The sequence below is a fragment of the Rutidosis leptorrhynchoides genome, chromosome 1, assembly GCF_046630445.1.
Source record: "Rutidosis leptorrhynchoides isolate AG116_Rl617_1_P2 chromosome 1, CSIRO_AGI_Rlap_v1, whole genome shotgun sequence".
NCBI classification, from domain to species: Eukaryota; Viridiplantae; Streptophyta; class Magnoliopsida; order Asterales; family Asteraceae; genus Rutidosis; species Rutidosis leptorrhynchoides.
The window spans coordinates 181,163,943-181,177,994 of record NC_092333.1 but is presented as its reverse complement, the minus strand read 5'-3'; positions in this window follow the sequence as shown (position 1 = coordinate 181,177,994).

The following is a 14,052-nucleotide window of genomic DNA, read 5'->3' as shown; positions in this document are numbered from 1 at the left end:
TTTTTTAATCGTAGCAATTTTTTTGGACAAAATTTGAAGATTTTAGGACAAAAGTTGGATATTTTGGGGCAAAATTTGAAAATTTTGGGGCAAAAGTTGGAGAATTTTGGGCAAAATTTGAAGGTTTTGGGGCAAAATATATAGGTTTGAGGGCAAAAAATAAAATCCACCGGGGGCAAAGTCGAAAAACCCAAAATTTTTACACTGAAAAAAAAATCCACCGGGGGCGGCCGCCCCCTGCCCCTTAACACTTTCGCCCCTGGTCCCAAAAGTTTTTTGCATTATTATAAAAAACTAAAATAATCGTTAATAAAAAAATATAATAATAATAATAATAATAACTATTTTATACATACAATCATATTATGTATTTTTCTTTCGTTTCAAATATTATTTTATTGTCCATTAATAAAGATGTAACACCCCATTTTTCTGTTACACGTTATTCTGGATGTTGTTTGAGTTACAAGGTGTGTAACGTAATTTTTCAACCCCGAATAAAGTTTGAGTTGATGTTTCAAATCCTTACCATTGGAAAGAATATCTTATTACGTTTCCAACGATATTTGATTCATCGAAAACGGAGTTACGGTCGAAAAGTAATGGCCAAAACAAGTTGCTGAAACCTGTTTTGCTCGGCCACCAGTTCTGGTAGTTTGGAGCGTCGCTCCACCCTTTGGAGCGGCACTCTGATGGCCTCTGATGCATTTTTCATCATTTTTAAAGGGTTTAAATGAGGGGTATTATAGTCCTTTCGCATATGGACGGTTTGGGGACCTCAAAACTGATCCAAAACATTATCCTAACTCATTTCTTCCTTCCCATTCATTTTAAACCCTAGTGAGAGAGTAAGAGGTTCTAGAGAGAGAATCAAGGTTTTGGAGAAGAAGAAGGGTGATTCAAGTCGAGTCTCAAGAGTTAATGTTGTTCTCCTCGTTCACGGCAACGTTGTGGTACTGTTGATAAGTTCTAACTCCGAGTTTTTAGTGTTTGATTTGATAATCAATTTGGGGTTTAAACTAGTATGTTCTTGAGATAACCCAACTAGTCATTAATGGAAGATTTGAACTAGTAATCGGGTTTATTGTTGATGATTGCGGGTTTTGGGTTGGTGAACGATTTAGCCTTGCTTAAAGCTCGTAAATGGTGTATAATCACCAGTGTTAGTGATTATAGGAATGTTTGAAACCATTTGAGTATATTTGGTTGACTACTTTTGGAAATAAGTCAAAATTATGGTTCGTTAGTGATCTTGGATCGGTTGTCGATTTTGTAAGGTTTATAAACTTAAAAGGGTTAAGTTAAGAGTATAAACTTGAATTAAAAGTGTTTTAGCATCAAAACTAGCAAACGTTGGAAATTGACTTTGTTAAGGGTCAAAATGAGTTTTTGGTGCAAAACTCGAGCTAGTGAGTGTTTAAAGGCTAATTGTGGTGTCATAGGGTATTTAGGGAACGCGGGCATAAGCCTTGTTAATTTTGGACCCTCGGATATCGTTAAAAATGCAAAAGGTGTAAATTGCACTTTATTGCAATTTGGGCGGGTCGTGAGTCCAAATGGGGGAATGGTTGATCAAACCTTTTGTAAAATGTGTTATTGGAACATAATCACAAGTTGATTGTGATTATGAGAAGTTCGGGTGAGTTTTGACTTAGTCAAAGTTAGTGCATGTGTAAATGGTCGAAATTGCACTTATGGTGATTTGAGTATAAGCTTAGGTGTAAAGCTTATTTGTTGTGAATATCTTAGGTGATTTACTTTGGACGATTAGGAGCTCTAGCGGGATTGCATCTTCAAGTAATCGAGGTTAGTGGAATAATTATGGGTGTAAGTATGTAATGTATTTACTTGTGTAGCGTGAGATGTGAAGTGTCGACGTGTTAAGACACCACATTTCACGTGACGAGTGAAGTGTCGACGTGTTAAGACACCACTCGGGAAGTTTGAGGGGTGAAGTGTCGACGTGCTAAGACACCACTCCGGAAAGTATGATGGGTGAAGTATCGACGTGTTAAGACACCACCCGAGGTGAAGTATCGACGTGTTAAGATGCCACCCCTAGTAATATGAAGAATGAAGTGTCGACGTGTTAAGACACCACTCGGGGTGAAGTATCGACGTGTTAAGATGCCACCCCAAGTAATATGAAGAGTGAAGTGTCGACGTGTTAAGACACCACCCGGAGTGAAGTATCGACGTGTTAAGATGCCACTCCAAGAAATGTCATGGGTGAAGTGTCGACGTGTTAAGACACCACCCGGGGTAAAGTATCGACGTGTTAAGATGCCACCTGTGGGGTTAGTGTACGGCGTGTTAAGTACTCTAATGGTTGTTATGAACACCGATGGAAAATTCGAGTACCATTCCCTTGTACGATTGGTTAACCATGGTTATGTGTTGTAGTGTAACATATTATATTTTGAGTTATATATGCTATTGATTGTGCTAGCTTGTGGTCTTGAAGATTTTAGCGTTTTACTTTGCGATGGTATGCTAATTAAATTGCTAGCGTGTATGCGGTAATTGTGTAAATGATTGCAAGTAAGTAGATTATATATGTATATGTATAATTATTGCATTCACTAAGCTTTATGCTTACCCCTCTCGTTGTTTACATTTTTATAGATTCGCGTGGAGGTGGAGGCTCGGGTAAGCATGGGAAGTAGTGACTTGCGTAGGTTGCTTTAGAAGACATGCTTTTGGATTGATTATGATTGGGTAGCGTATCCCCAATCGCCATGCTCGGTCTTTATTTTGTGTCAAACTAATGTGGTCGAAACTTGTATTTTCCTATTCGACGATTAAACGGGTCAATGGGGGCCCGGAGTCGTAAAACATGATTTATTGCAAAAACATGTTTAGAATACTTAACTTAATGTTGTATGACGATCGGTTAAATTTAAAAGGGTTGGGAAACGTGTTTTACGAACGTGCTTAAAAGGGAAGTGGACATGCCACTTTGAAACGGCGCGCCCCTATATGGAGCGGCGCTCCATATGTCTGAAACTGGGATGTTTATAAAAAAAATTAAGTGTTTTCGGTTGGATAACGGGTTGGGTCGTTACAAGTGGTATCAGAGCATGGTCTAAGGGAATTAGGTGACCTTGGAATAGGTGCCTAGTCTTAGACTTATTGACAGTGGTGCGTTAATTGCGAGACTCGTAGGATTACGGGCCGGATTGAGATTTGTTAGTGCCTTAGAGTAGGTGACTAACTAGGACTTGTGCTTGTCCAATGTGGGATTTTGTGGGGCCTTATTTCGTGTGTAAATTAGTGCCTTAGATTTCTAGTGCCTAATGTAAGTAGGCGAACTTAGACGTTGTTTTAATGATAGTCACCTAGGTTGTAGGTTGACTTGTTGTTGCGGTGTACGTGTGTATGTTGTTATTATATGGTATGTTGGTGTATATACATGTATCTATTGGTGCGGTGTCCTAGAGACGAATCTATTGGAGAGATTCAGATGTTTGGCGGTTTTGAGTGATCAAGTTCACCGTAAGGACCGTGGTCATTCGGGTACTAGGATTTATCGCGTGTTTTTTTGTGTGAATGTTGCGTCAGTCCGGGTAAAGTACTTTGCATGACCATGTGGAAATGGTAAGGTACGCATTTGTAATAGTGACTTATCACCATTATTACGAAAGTGTATCTTGACACCAAGCATGACATGACGAGTACCGAGCGGAGGAAACGTGGCATGGTTGGGGTGGATTCGGGATGAATGAGAAATCTTTTAATGGTTCCTAGGTTATAGTTGTTTCGGGTGATGTGCTTGTTGTCACATCGAGTTCATTGCGAGTCGGGAAGTGTTACGGTGAATTCGGTTAGTTAAGTGAGTTAGCCAACTCACGAGTTCGACGCGTAGTTAGTCACCCTATGTAGAGGGTGCATTATTGAGATTGTCATTGGTTGTATTTACCCATCGTAACTAGGATAACCGATTAATGTATGTGTGTGCGATGAGGACTTAAATCCCGTAATGGGATGTAACAAGTCTAATGATTGTAGAATTGAGTTACGTTCCGTGGAGTGTGGTTAGAGAACCGTGTAAGGATTCTAGTTGTGAGTCGCCTCAGAATTGACGAATCGAGGAGTCTTGGGGTCGTTAAACTCATGGGAGTGGGACATGTATGACGGTGAGTGCGTTAGTGCGTTAGTGTGATGTGGAGTATAGGGTAACATTCCTAACGGAATACCCCCTGTTGTAGTAGTTGTGTCGAAATGTGGAAGGGTGTAAGACTTGGTGTTTCCAAGCACCTCTTAGTGTTGGACGGAAGGGTTCATTAGGCTATATTGTTTGGCCTTGTGGAAATTGCGAGTAGCGTGTGAATGCTAGTAACTTTTGATGAGACAATAACCCGTAAGGTCTGTCGTGTAGTGTTGGTCCCTTGATTAACAACAGGAGTATTGTAGATGGGAGGGGGATGAATAGAATTTCTTTTAATTAACTAACCAATTAAACACGGTTTAGTATTCAAGCATGTAATGCAAATAGAGTCAAAGGTAATTTTTCAACTATTATTCTTTATTGATTAAATCACAAAGAATTACAACTATCCTTGGCGGAATGATAGTTGATTGATACAGATTTACCTAGGTATAGCTATGAGGATAAACTTAAAGTTATTACACGTTTTGGACTTTAAATAAATAAACCTACACCACTAGTTGTTACAATAGTGGATACAACAATTTATAGTAGTCATATTAACCGTGTAATGATTCTATTGTCCACTGGTACATAGGATGTCTGTACTTGTGGGGACAACTGCATCAGAGAGTGTGCTCTCCTCTTTCCTCTTTGGTAGCTATTTGCAGGAACACCCCAATTCGGTTTGGTACCACTATTCATTTAAACAAATAGAATGTTGTGTTCCCTAGGCATTGACAAAGTATAACACATGTCTGCACATGTGTTAAACTTCTGCATTCCCACGTGGTCTTGTAAGGTCACTTGTCAGCTGCCGACTCGTGTCCTTTCCTGTTCAACTTTGTCTTTGACTTCTGTTGAATAGTACAATTGATGTTGACCACTCAGGAAACCACCATGCTTGTAATGGAGCATGAATGTCTTGTGTTGTATGCCGCTTACCAGGTTTACTGGGTCTTCTTATGCTGAGTCACTTGATATTCTTGAATTTTTGGGTACTCATCCTGTGCTGATTCGAAGAATACACTCTACCTTGTGCTGGTAGCCTAGGCAGCATACTGAACACTTGACACAGCAATATTTGCTGTCAATACATAAACAAACTTGTGCTGGCTGCACATAACATTTTAGTGCAAATAAATTACAGTTTTGTCATAATTAAATCCTTAATTATTTTGGGGACTCAACAATCTCCCCTATTTGATGATGACAAAACTTATGACATTTAGAGAAAACACTAAAGCTAGCACAGAGGGACCTAATAAAAAATAGGCAGTAAACTTGTCCCTTTTTAAGTTTGTTTTGGGATCTTTTGTTGAGTTATCTATATCTTATAATTTGATATGATTTTGAAGATAAACTCATTTCACTTTCATTACAACAGAGTATATACAGTAATTACAAGAACATCATAATGAAAAATGAAATAAACAAAAGATACAATTTGAGCACTAGAGGGATATCTATCTTTATCTTTATCTAACTCATATTCTAATAGCTCTTCTTGTTTGATTTTCCAGGCTTCAGGAAATAGGATAGGTATATCAGCAGGGTCAAATACAGGGATATGATGAGGTAGAATGATGGGATCTCTTCTTTGTGGGCCTTCACCAATAGATTTCTTTCCTTTAGGTTTTTGAGAGAGTACTTCTTCTACGTTTACTACTGGTGCATTCCCAAATTTTGTTGCTTTGTTAAAGAGCTCTTGGAGTTCTGGCTTTAATGTCTTTTTAATACCACTTTCAGCTTTACCAATGAAGTACTCCAATATCTCCATCCATTCACTGAATCTTAAGGATCGTAAATCATCATAGTTTATCCTTTCTTGAACATTATTCTCCCTGCTGACAATGAAAGCTCTTTTTGAGCCTCTGTGCACTTTGATGATCTTGCTGGGATTTGATCTTCTGTTCATCACATCACCATACCTGCTCCTATAATAATGATCAGATAGTTCTATGGTTCGGTCAGTTTCTATAGGAGCAGTAGCAGGTGCTTTCTCAGCAGCTTCTAGTTCATCAAAGGCCATATCCTGTTCCTTGACAATAGCTTTAACTAATTTGAGGGACTCAGCCTCTTGCTTTCTATCAGCAGCCAATTTTTCTTCTTCTTCCTGAAACCTTAACCTCTCAGCGAGTTCAGCATTAGCAGCCTCCCTTCTTTGCCTTTCAGCTTCTAAGCCCAACAGATAATCATCGGCAGTAATTTTCAGGGATTTTGCTGTTTCAATCATCTTTCTACCCTCTTCAGTTCTAAGGGCATCACGATACTGCCTTAGATCCATTCCCAGCTGGCGAGCCTCTTAAAATTGAGCTTTCTCCTCATCAGTAGAGAGCCTTTGACCACTGTTATTTAAATATACACCAATTTCAATGCCATAAGTCAAGGCAGTGATGTAGAATGGCTGATCAAGAGGATGATGCAGCAATCTAACTTGGCGTATCCTTTCATTAATAGTTGCTTGTCTTTGCTTAAGCAATTCTGGTACAGTGATCTCCAGCCTGTAAGCCTCTCTTTCATCTGAATTCATTCTAAATAGATCTGGCTCACCACGGACAACTGAATCATCTTCCCAAGTAGTGTGTTCATCATGACATTTTGGGGAAGATGGAGGATACATGATTGATTCTGCAATACCAGAAGAACTCACTGGAAACTGATTAATACAATTATCCTATGTTCTGTAAAAATAAGTGAGGGTCCGGGGAGAGATAGGTGATTGAACAAATAAGTGATCTCCTCTACCCCAGACTGTAAAGTCAGCATGATTAGCCGTATCATCATCTTGATTAGCACCCAGCTCAACCACCTTTGCTGGGTCTTCAACACTTGTAGCACCCAGCAGCACACTTCTGGCTGGGTCTTCATTCACAGCACTCCTTGCCGTGTCTTCAGTACCAGCTGACTGACTAGTATCAGCTGGCACATTTTCCATAGTATCTTCATCAGCTGCCTCAAATAGGGGTCATTTCCTTAGGGGTTGGTTGTTCCTAAGAGCAGATTTCACACTTTGTCTGTCAATTGGAATGGGTTCAGCTGATGGTTCTTGTGTTGATACTGGTTCTTGTGGAGGCAGATAGGGAACAATAGCAAGATGCTCCCCCTTAACATCATCAACATCAAGGTCTGTTATTTCTGTTGGCTGTTGTTGTGTAGCTGGCTGAGCAGAAGATGCTGGTCGAGAAGATGAGCTAGTTTCTAATATTGCATCTAGCCATTTCATGAACACGTCAGCTCTTACTCCTCCTGACCCAGTAGATTGCAGATAATCTTTCATTTCTTCAGGGGTCATTCTCTTGATCTTGTCTGCTCGCTCAGCATACAGCTTTGCCCTTTTCTTGTCATACTTAACCATGAACTTAGCATTTCTTTTACGAGCATCTCTTTTGTACATTTTAATGCTGATTAGTTCATCATTAATATCCAACTTGTCTGGATCCAGGCTTCTTCTATGTTCAATTCTGTGATGGTTACGAGCAACATAAGCCTTCCATTTGGCATTAAAGGCATCATTTAAATCTTGATGTCTCTTCTGATGTCTTTCAAGTTTTCTTTTCATTTTCCTTTCAATCGTTTGAGAGACATAAAAAAGATTCAGCAATAGCCAGCTCAGAAATATCACTGGGCTTACTGCCAGAACCAATATCATCCACTGATGTGATAGACACACTGGGTTGAGATTCACCAGCAGCCTGTACACCAGCTTCAGTATGAGCATTGCTGGGCTTAGTACCAGCACCTTGATCAGTACTAGTACTATCATTATCACCATCTCTCCTTTGCTGTTTAGGAGCCTTTTCATGCTCATGCTCCCCCTCATATTGTTTTCTCTTTTTGGACTTCTTTTTAGACTTCTTCTCCCCCTTTTTGTCATCAGCAGGGGCAGAAGGGTGATCAGGGGAAACATGTGCATCAAGGTCACTATCTGACTCAGGAACTGAAAATGCAAAGTTGTTCCAGTCAGTATCAGCAGAAGAAAGATAGGCACCAGGATCTACACCATATTGTCGGAGACACAGATTTGAAGCTCTAACTTCATTTCTTGCAACACCTATGGCCATTTGATTAATAGTGGCCCTAACATCTGCTTGTAGGGAAGCCATTTGTTGCATAGTCTCCACCAATTGAAGATAAGCAGAGACAGGAACCATATTAGACATTTGCTGCTCCTGTGAAGCCAACCTCTCTGCCAATACCCGATTCTCTTCATTAAGAAAAAGATTCCTTCGATTAGCAGCATCATGATCAGTTTGAAGACTGGCAATATGATCAACATATTCATTATGAGAGATGATTTGCCTCTGGAGGTCCTCCTCTTCTTCAAATTGTTTGACAATTCCATCCACCGCTAGATCAGCAAAAGCACATATTTGTTTGAGCTAGTTTTCAATGGTAGAAGTGGTAACCTCCCCAGCTCTGCGTATGGCCTCAGTCATTCTATCAACAATAGCAGAGCGAATGGTGCTTTGGAGATCTGGCGTAACCTCGGCTAATGTCTTATAGATAGCTAGAGTGGAGATGGCAGCTACCTCATCAGCATTAAAACTGCTGGTTAAGGGACGATCACTAGCAGCTAACGTAGAAGTACCTCTATGGGGTGGTGGAGGTGGAAGGTCAGAATCTGACTCATCACCATGATCACCATCATTTTTACCTTCACCAAAAGGTTTAGAACCACTGGTATTCTTGTCAGCATCATTATCAGCATCATCAATTAGATCCATTGGTTTGTCTTTGGAACCAGTCACATTATCATGAGTGACTGGTCCGCCCTTACCAGTACCTTTATCAGCATCACCATCAGATGAAGAAGATGATGAGGAAGAAGCTGATGAATCAGAAGGTACTGGCGAATCAGAGACATTCTGCATAACACATTTACCAGTACCGGGATCTATGATGAACTTGAGAGGCCTCCGTGTACCAGGCAATGGAGAAGCAGCTGGAGACATACCAAAGTAGTGATAGTATGGCTGCTCATTAACTTGTTGTACCGTGGCCAACCTCTCATATATCTCTTCTCTTGCTGGTCGATCCAGCTGAGATAATAGCTCAGTCAGCTCCTCTTCTGGTAATTTACTAGCTAAGACTATAGCACTTTGGAGATCAATAGTCAGCTGATCCACCAGCAAGGCAACTCTGGGAGTGATGGAAGCTCCCCTATAGATGAAGTTAGGTACAAATTTATCAGGATCTGGTACCTGGCACAGATATGGTTTCTTTTCAGCAGAAGCAGTAGCCTGAGAAGAATCAATGGTGGCAGTAGCAGAGGTACCATCATTCATAGTGGGTTCCGTAGAACCAGTGACGTGCAGTATAGGCAGCATGTGCTACGAGAAGCTCATCAGTAAGCACCGCGTCATCTTGGTCACTACCTGTGATAATCTCTTCAATAGAAGTGCCAGAAATATCAATATCAAGAACCTCCTTAACAATATTACCAATGACCTTTTCAAGTGAAGGAGGAGGTTCCATTATCATCTCCTCAACCATTACAGAATCAGTAGTTGAAGCAGCAATACCAGAGACAGTAGGAGGAGTAGTAGAAATATCAGCAGTAGCTAACTCCTCATTATCAGTAAGAACAGTGGAACCAGCAACCACATTGTCTCCAGTAGAGCCAGCAGCATTAGAAGCAACAGTACCAGTAGCAGTACCACCAGTAGACAAATCAGTAGCACCACCAACAGTAGCAGAAACGGAGAGCTCATTAGTAGAAACAATAACATCCTTTTCTTGCTCCCCCTCTACCTGTTCATCTACCCTGCTAAGAACTGAAACAAAAGAACATATGTTAACAACTGTAGAACCAAATAAATTTGACTCAACAATTGCATCTGTTTTTGGTCTCTGGGGACAGACTGGTGATTTAGTCAGCCCTTCAATTGAGACAGAGTTAGGTGTCTATAAGTACAGCTGTGACTCTGCTGACTCATTAGCAACACATGTTGACCCAGATAGTGTAAGAGTTCTGGCTGGTAATGATGTAGGAGTGAGACTCTTAGCAGGATTCAAGTAACATTTAGGCTATGCAATGGCCTGAGCTGATTCAACACGATGATGAACCAGCTCAAGACTGCTTTGGGGGTCATTTATGTTCTCTGCTGGTTGTACTGTCAGTAGAGGATATTGCATGATGTTATTTTTAGAAAAATGTGGAAGTGCCTGGTTAGAAGAGTATGGGTTGCTACTCTTCTTAACACTAGTTTTAAAACCAGTCAGCTTGGGAGTAAAGGTTGTGTCTTTAACTCCAATTTCATTTTTTAAGTCAGCAGTTAAAATATTTTTAATTAAGTTAGAGATTTCTTCTGTTTGGTCTAGAGACGCACCAGGTTCCATAGCAGCTTTCTTTGCAGAAGCAACAGTTGAGACTAGGGCAATCCCTCCTGTGGTTTGCTTGGAGCCAGCTTTAGCTCGTTTGGATTTGCCTGTTACCAAGAAATAGTTAAGCAACGGATTCCAATACAAGAAGTGGGTAGTGAGTATATAAGACTAGGGCTGTTCTTTATGATCAGAGAGCACTAGATTCTAATACAACTACTGCTTTACCAGTATGTGAGACAGTGGCTGTACTAGTTGAGGTAGCTGGTTTCTTCCTTTTCACAGCTGGCTTTCGCTGAGGTCCCTCCCCCTCAGCTGGTGCAACACCAGAGGCAGTCGTAGGGGCAACTCCACCTTGAGCAGCGAGATACTTAAGCATTGCTGGCGTCAAAGTAGCATATGGAGCAGTAGGTTTATCCTTTGGCATCCCCCTTACTTTAGAGGCAGGTCAAATGATTCATCAGCAATCTGCTGGTAAGCTTCACCCAGCTCATTTTCAAACACAAGGCTCAAGAACCTTGGAAAGGGGATTAGATGTATTCGTTTGGGTGCAAGCACCATTTCCCTTAACCTGAGGTAGATCTCAGCTGCGTAGTCAATGTTCCTGTTGAACAGTAAACCATGACCAATTTTGAGCTCAAAATCTGAGCACTAATAAAAAATACCGGACTTTTGGCTGATGCACTGGGTCAGCAGTCCAAAGAAGTAATACCATAGCGGTGGCATGTTCTTCCTTAGTGGTGTATGAGCAATTGGACCAGCATAACCAATCATTTCCAGCACTTCCCTCCTTAAATCATCACTCGTTGGTGAAGTAAGAAATGGACCACCGGGTAATTAAAGGGCACGTCGGAGGGCATCAACAGTGATCGAGCAAATGAGGGTTTCAGTCACCATGGCATGAATACAAGGAGCATTCTGTTGAGTGGTGGTCATGGTGGCAGTATACCAAAATCTCGCTAAACAGGCTGGATAGAGGCGAGAAGGAATTCTGGTGATGGATCTCGCCAAGGGGAATCGCCTGATGTAGTCAATCAAAGCCTCATAGCCAATGTTGGCTTTAGACTTGGGAATAGAGAGAGCGTGTGCTGCATTGCCTCTGGAAAGGCGAATCAGTGCATGGTCTGGTGCATTAGCAGCCCTGATCAGATTGAGGTAAAGATTGAACAGCGGACCCTGTACAGCTTGTTCCTTAATGACCGGTGGAGGTTGCTATTCTGGTTGTTGTTGTTGTGGTTAGTGTTCCTCCGGTTTGTATTCTGTGGGTGGTGATTGTGGATGTTGTTGTTCTTGGTCTGCCATTGATGAAATTGTTGAAGATGGATGTATGAAAGATATGAAGATTTGTGATTTTAGAGAGAAGAGTGTGTTTTTGAAAGGTAAATCAAAGAGTTAATAACTGAAGGTTATTATGTGGAGTTGATCGCCTTATTTAACCTTTCGGATTGGTGGAAAAAGTGCAGGAGAGAGAAAATGGCAACTGTCATCTGCAGGCACGTGGGCAGATGTGACAGACTGGCATGTTTTCGAGGGGACACAGACTGTTGACATGACGTTTAATCGGCTTGAACCCTCATGCCTCCCATTAAGCATTAAATGTAGCAGTTTTCAAATCAATTTGAAGTTAAAAACCATAAGATAAATTTAGTATTAAATACAAAAATTCTTTGTGACATTTAATATATAATGAATTTAATTTTAAATCATTGGAAGTAAATGAGTTTCATATTTAAGGTATCATTTAAGTATTGTGAGCTATTTATTATTTCGTTTTGAACATTGAATAACCATGATATAAAAGACCTTGTTGTGCTGACTGTTTGACATGTAGGCAGTAAGTGAAAGAAATTTTGACTTACTGGTTTGCCCTACATGTTGTAGAGCCAGCACACCAACAAAGTTGCCTTTTATTTTAAAGTTCAAGCATACCCAGCTCAGAGATGAGATAGTTAAAACGTTTCTCATCTAAGGGCTTTGTGAAAAGATCTGCTAACTGCTGGTCTGTTGAAATAAAATGTAGCTCCATATCTCCTTTTTGAACATGATCCCTTATGAAATGATATCGAATGTCAATGTGCTTAGTTCTTGAATGCATCACAGGATTGTTGGTAATAGAAATAGCACTTGTGTTATCACAGTAGATTGGAGTCTTTGTAACATGAACACCATAGTCCTTCAGCTAGCTTTGCATCCATAGTACTTGAGCATTACAACTACTAGCAGAAACATATTCTACCTCAGCAGTAGATGTGGACACAGTATTTTGCTTTTTGCTCGTCCAGCTGACTAGCCTACCACCCAGTAACTGGCAACCACCAGTAGTACTTTTCCTGTCTATTTTACACCCTACAAAGTCAGCGTCTGAATACTCAATTAGCTCAAAATCCTGGTCTTTGGGATACCAAAGACCACGTTTAGCAGTACCTTTCAGATACCTAAATATCCTTTTTACTGCTAGCAAGTGTGACTCTTTAGGATCAGCTTGATATCTGGCATAGAGACATGTGGCAAACATAATATCTGGTCTGCTGGCTGTAAGATAAAGTAGGGACCCAATCATACCTCTATATTCAGTGATATTACTGGTTCACCATTGAGATCAGCATCTATTTTAATAGATGCTGCCATTGGGGTCCCTATATCTTTTAAACAGGTCAGACCAAATTTCTTTAACATATCTTTGATATATTTATCTTGACTTATAAAAATTCCATCATCAAGTTGTTTAATTTGTAATACTAAAAAGTATTGCAAATCTCTTTGTAAGCTCATTTCATATGTCTTTGACATAAGTTTTGAAAAATCTTGACAATGTTTCTCATTTTTAGATCCATAAATAATATCATCCACATATATCTGTACCAGCAAGAGATCACCATCTATCTCTTTTGAGAACAGAGTGGTATCAATTGTTCTAACTTTAAAACCTATACCAGTGAGATACACATGAAGTGTCTCATACCATGCTCTTGGTGCCTGTTTGAGGCCATAAAGAGCTTTGTCTAGCTTGTAGACATGGTATGGATATTTACTGCTTACAAAACCAGGAGGCTGTTTGACATAAACTTCTTCTTGCAGCTTTCCATTTAGAAATGCAGATTTAACATCCATCTGGAATACCCTAAAGTTCATCTTAGCAGCATATGCTAAGAATAATCTGATAGCTTCTATCCTAGCCACTGGAGCATATGTCTCTCCATAATCCAATCCTTCTTCCTGTTTGAAACCCTGAGCTACCAATCTAGCTTTGTTTCTGATCACAATCCCATCTTCATCCATCTTATTCTTGAAGACCCACTTGGTACCAATGATCTTCTTAGTTTCATCATCAGGTTTAGGTACCAATGTCCAAACCTTATTCATATCAAACTGAAAGATCTCTTCTTGCATAGCTCCTGCCCAGCTTGGATCTTTGATAGCTTCATCAAGACCATGTAGGTTCAATGGTAGACACAAAGTTTACATGCATACAAAAGTTGATGGTTGCATGTCTTTTTGTTTTAACACCACTTGCCAGATTACCAATAACTTGTTTAATTGGATGCTCCTTTGTCCATCTAGTGTTATGAACAGATGAGCTT